Below are 6,706 nucleotides of genomic sequence, written 5' to 3' on the forward strand. Positions count from 1 at the left end.
AGTCTTAAATTATCAATAAACTATACCACTCAAAGTATATCTTAATCTTTCGAGTGTTTTGGTCATTTACTTCTACAAATCATTGTCCCGTTATTTATTAATATAATAGTATTTATCAAACGTTTCATAACCAAATTAATATCTATTCTCAATATTTATAAACACATTTTAAAATACATCTCACAAGTTATTCATATACTTAATTCTAACAGTTAATATTCTTTATTTTTGTATATGTCCAAATTACGTTATTTAAACAAACACACTTAATTAACCAATTCAATTATATCGAAAAATGTTTTCGCACGTTCGAAACACAATCAATTAAATATTATGCAGTTTAATTTACCACTAACTTTTATCTAACTTTTGTAATCAAACAATTTACCATTTATTCCGAATACCGTTAAAAAGGAATAAATTCTCAAATCAGTGTGGACCTCACAACAGAGACCTAATAAATATCTTTTAATTCAATTGTTTGGCATAATATTTTAACTTCGTAGTTGAATATATCAATCAGATAATCAAACCAATAAGTTTAATGCACATTATCATTTACTTAACACTTTGTTACATTTTCAGGTTATAGTATATGTATCTATTTACATATAATTGTTCGCGAATCGTCGAGAACAACCGAAAGGTATTTGAATAGTTCAAAAATTTTGAGATTCAGTTTTACAGACTTTGCTTATCGTGTCGAAAATGTTAATCATACAAATATTAAGTTTAAATTTGGTCAGGAATTTCCGGGTCATCACAATTCTCGGTATAGAGCAAGTAGTTTGTTGATGAAGAATACCTAGGATTAGGTTTGGGCACTCTAGTCGAGCGTCTAAGTATAGGAGCAACCGGTATGGTTGAACCGATTTCATTAGCCTCCTCATCACTAGAACTCGCACTATGTTCGGAATTATCACCGCTATCCGAACCATCCCCATCATTGTCAAGATCCGACCCATCACCATTAATCGGCAATTCATTGTTCCCCGAACTTCCACTAGAACCTGCAAGATCATCTAGAGAAACATCATCAAGAATAACATGATCCAGTTTTTGACTCCCCGTTTTCGGTTTGCGATAGACCGAATCTTCATCAAAGGTAACATCACGCGATCGAATAACCTTTCAAGCTTCATTATCCCAACAACGATAGCCCATCTCATCCGAACCGTAACCAATGAATGTACACTTCTTTGATTTAGCTTCAAGTTTATCTTTATCAATATCTTTGGTCTTCATATAAACATTACACCCAAAAATTCTAAGATGATCATAACTAACCTTTTTACCTAGCCATTCTTCCTCGGGAATTCGAAAACCCAATGGTGTTGAGGGTCCCCTATTAATCAAATAAGCCGCCGTATTAACTGCATCCGCTCAAAACATCTTAGGCAAACTGGCATGTAGTCTCATACTCCTAGCCCTTTCATTCAACGTACGATTCATAAGTTCGAGGACCCCATTGTGTTGCGGTGTCTCTGGTACTGTTTTTAACATTCTAATACCGAACTTTTCACAATGGTCTTTAAACTCAAGACTACCATATTCTCCTCCATTATCCGACCTTAAGCACTTGACCTTTAAATTGGTTTCATTCTCAACCATAGCTTTCCACTTCACAAAAGTACCAAAAACTTCGTATTTAGCTTTAAGAAAATAAACCCATACCTTTCGAGTGGCCTCGTCAATGAAGGTGACATAATAACGAGAACCTCCATGTGATTCTACATTTGTTGGCCCAAAAACGTCTGTATGAACTTGCTCCAATTTCTTCAACTTTGGTGAATTCCCCGATTTAACAAAAGTTACCTTCTTTTGCTTCCCATAAGGACATGGTTCGCAAAACCCAAGCTCTATCTTTTTCAAATCCAGAATTCTCCCACTCGAACTAAGAACCTTCATACCCTTCTCACACATATGCCCGAGTCTTCAGTGCCATAGAGTAGAACTAGTCCCAACGTCAACCCTAGCAATCACCGTGTCTTCTTTAAACACCTCAACCATATAAAGAGTTCCCCTTTTATGTCCACGAGCTACGACATTACTACCCTTAATCACCTCCCATTAGCGATTCTTGAAAGTAACTCCATTACCTTCTTCATCTAATTGACCAACTGTGATTAACTTCCTCTTTAACTTAGGAATAAACCTCACGTTCTTCAAAGTCCAATTAGAATCAAGAGTAGTCTTCAATACAACATCTCCTATACCTTTAATCTCGAGACTTTTATTGTTTGCCAATCTAACTTTACCTTGATACGCCCGAAAATTCCTCATCACGCTCTTAGTGGGTGTAGCGTGAAACGAAGCTCCCGAATCCAAGACCCAAGACTCCACTGAACTTTCAATACTACATAGTAGTGCATCCTCCGTATCTTCCGCAGTCAAGTTAACATCTTTAACTGGAGCATTCTTACAATATCTTTGATAATACCCCTTTTGATTGCAACCCCAACAAATAACGTCACTTCGGTCTTTCGATGGATACCTCTTCTTGAACTTTCCTTTACTCTTCTTCACACTGCGATCAACTTTCCTACCACGGTTGTCGGTACTTAACAAAGAACCGGATAACAATTCCCCCGAACTTCTCCTACGAGTGTCTTCTCCGAGAATTAAATCCCTAATTCCTTTATACGCAAGCTTAGTAGTACCAGTAGAGCTACTAACCGTGGTAACCGTACCCAACCAACTTTCTGGTAATGATGAAAGCAAGATTAGTGCTTTTAGTTCATCATCAAATTTGATTTCAATTGACTCTAATCTTGAAACAAGATTATTGATTCATTGATATGATCCGTTACACTCAAACCTTCCTTCATCTTCGTGTTGAACAATTGTCGCATGAGAAAAACCTTATTCACCGCCGTAGGTTTCTCATACATGTTGGAGAGCGCCTTCACACAATTAAACGTTGTTTTTTCATTCATGATATTACCAACAACGTTCTTGGTGAGTGCAAGACGAATCACACCCAAAGCTTGACGACTAAGAGCATCCAATTGGCATCGTTCATGTCTTTGGGTTTGGTCTCCAATAAAGGTTGGTGAAGTTTCTTTTGATACAAGTAGTCTTATATTTGCATCTTCCAAAAGGCGAAGTCTTTACCATCAAACCGCTCGATCTTTAATTTACCGTCTTTCGCCATCGATCCCAACACGAACCTTGTGCTCTGATACCAATTGTAAGGATTATAGGACCCAAACAATAAGATTAATCACCCACTTGGACAAATGAAAGACAATAAAACAAGAAAAATTAAAGAACACGAGATCTAACGTGGTTATATGTAATCGAATGTTGATTACTTTAATCCACGGACTAACTAGAGATATTTTATTGATATAATTCGTAGATACAACTGAGGGTTACATTAGGATGCTTTATATAGGCCAAAACACCTTGGAGAACAAGAAAAACATAAATTTGGAAACTTCTCGCCAGACGAAGCCGAGTCGCGCCACCTTGAGCTGCGCCGCGCCTCAAAGGCTATTCTCCAGACAGTCGTTTTCCAAAACTGATGCTCTGTTTCAAGTGCTAGGCCGCGTCGCGCCTTCCAAGGCCGCGGCGCGCCTACCCTGTGTTTTGATATTCTTCACATCCAACAGGATCTAGCATGCAGTATCAAATCATACATCAACAGTAACAATTGCTAACACACAACAACAATTACAACCATAAGAGGATCAGCGGCTTGTACGGGCCTGCCACCACTAGCTGATCGGTCTAGGACTTACCGATAGTCCTTACTACTGAATCAACAACATAGTCTTTTAGATGCAACACATGCATCCTTATGTACTATAATACTACACAGACAATATTAAAAGGACGCAACCTTTCCGAATCAGTTGACTTCAGTCTGTCCAGGCTACCACATGACGGATTTACAACATATGAACATAAATTCACGTACACACGGGCATATCAATAATAATCTATTGCATGGCAAACAGTGTAACTCATGGTAATCAAAATAAGCAGTATAACTACAGTAGCACAACTTGCTACTCTATGCTGTTATCCGAAAGATAGTTCCACTTGCCAATTACCACAACGAGAAAGTACTCAGAGTTCTTATCTTACCGAGCCTTCTCTTTGTCATTATCACTTGAGAATGATACAGTTCAAGACAATGACCGTATTCCAATTATATACCAACTACATGACAATTATATAGTAATTTCAAATGCGTCAACCCCTGACCCAAACACAATGGCCACATTTTTCGTCGACGGCATGGTATAAACATGCATAAAACAATTACTAACAATTACCGGATAAAAACAAGTGTTTTCATATCAATGACAACGGATTCTATACCTACAAAATAATATATTAGGTCAAAACAACCAAATCACAAAATCAATCAAGTATGATAGGTCGTTTACATTGGTAACTCTTGTTCGTGCGAATGAGCCACTTCATCCGTGTGGATGACCTCTGGTTCGTGCGGATGAGTCAAACAAAATAACAGCACACAACAATTTGACTCGTACGGACCAGTAACTGGTTCGCACGACCGACCATCTTATTCGTACGAAAAAGATATTGTTCGTGTGGGTCAACTTAGTTAAACATGTTTGTTGACAACATGTTGTTCGCACGACCAACATTTGGTTCGCAGGAACCAACATCTTGTTCATATGGACCAATCAATCAAAACAGGGTTCTAGCACAACCTGTCGCTCGTACAGATGAGGTTTTATCCATACGGACGATAGGTCTCATCCGTACGGACGACAGCTCATCCTTGTGGAACTGAAGAACAGGGGCAACATGCTGTTCTTAATGTATCATACCTAAAATCATGATTTTTGACTGTTTTGACCGATTGAATATTGTACGAAGATCACACAAATATATAACAAGTTTCTAGCATCAAACAACCATAAACAACACATTTCAAGCAAGATTCAATTCAAAACCCACATGAACTTAGCTTTTACTAATCACCCTAATTTAACATAAATTATATCATGAATTAGGTAAGCACGTACATTGTTAGATTACTGAAAACACAAGGAATTCAATTATGCATTTGATTTAATCTAAAAGCAGGATTTAGAGAACTAGGGTTTATAGATTGAAAGAGTTAGGGTGCGTTTGTGATTGTTTCCAAATGAGGAAATGAGGAGGTTCCAGACACTAGTAGTCCTCAAATCACTCCCCACATCATGCATGTCTTTATCAGTTATCTGATATACTACACACTTCATTAGGTGGCTCTAATAAAGTCTAAATAAATAAATAAAAACAAATATGTTTTGCGGCCCTTGTCACAAAACGAATCCAACTAAGCAACCAATTAATTATAAACAACAACAACAACAACAAAACCCAATATCACATAAGTGGTGTATGAGGGAGGTGAGATGTAGACAATCATTCCCCTATCCAGGAATAAAGACAAGTCATTTCTCCGCCCAGAGTAAAAACACTCTCAAAAGTAGAGAAAATCATCCCCAATTAATTATAAGACGAAATGTATTAATTATACTCATTAGTTTCCAATTACAGATGATTATTAATTATGATTTATGTTATTTATGGAAAATTATAATTCATCAGATGTCCTTATCACCTGCATTAGTTAGAAAAATCTTAATTATAAACATATAACTAAAATAATCACTAATTATAACGTAACAATTTACTAGGGATAAAATAGTCAACTTACTTCTAGAGTCTGATTCGGGTTGTTACATTTTCCGTGAATATACTAAAAATCTGTCACTAGCTTTATCCCTTTGTAACGAGGAAACAAATTTTTGGAATTGAAGTACCAACTTTTTTATTTAACAATCATCAATTATCAACAATCAATAATCAATCAATAATCAATAATTATAATATAACTCATTCGATACTTTGCATAAAACGAGTGCAAACTTCGTAATACCGCTTCTATTTAACATTGATATCGTACCACATGAAATGATCCTATCTCCTTTGTTCAAGCACTCTAAATAGATGAGACATTTTTTACGATATAACTAATTAACTTAAAGTTTTACCAAAAGGCATTTGGCCCAGCGGTATCGTGGTGGCCCTCTAACCGAGAGGTTGAGAGTTCAAGTCCCACTTAAAATATATTCGTAGTTGTAAATATTCGTGTTAATGGTGTGTGTTTGACTTTAAAAAAAAAAAAAAAAAATAAATTAAAGTTTTATATAAGTGTAGTGGGCCGGATCGGTATGCCAAAAGGTGGTCCAAATTTGCAGCCAGCCTTTGGTGACTATGGGTGTATCAGTCTAGTCCTTTTCTTGTACCCCCAAGTTGTTACTAATTTAAATACTAATTTTCTTACACAACTTTTTTTTTTTTTAAAGTCAACTCTTATTTATTTATTTATTTATTTTTTTTTATTTTGAGGTAATTTTAGGTACTTTACCATTTATCAGGACATTTTACAACAATAACATGTTGGATGTGAAGAAAATTAAAACAAGCAACATTATTGCATGTGAATGGTTGTCACATTTGGTGACAAAATGTCACCATTGGTGACATGATATGCCAAACGTAAAAAGGAAACAAATTATATTTGTGGTCAAACGTGAAGTGGTATGTTACCACGTGAAAATAATGTTCGAAGCAATTTGGAGCTGAAGGAATACAATGTCATGTTTGGTGACATATCCTCACCATATGCCAGGATGGACTTGTCCACCAAGTCATTGAATCGTATTCTTTATTT

The sequence above is a fragment of the Rutidosis leptorrhynchoides genome, chromosome 7 (assembly GCF_046630445.1).
Source record: "Rutidosis leptorrhynchoides isolate AG116_Rl617_1_P2 chromosome 7, CSIRO_AGI_Rlap_v1, whole genome shotgun sequence".
Classification (NCBI taxonomy): Eukaryota; Viridiplantae; Streptophyta; class Magnoliopsida; order Asterales; family Asteraceae; genus Rutidosis; species Rutidosis leptorrhynchoides.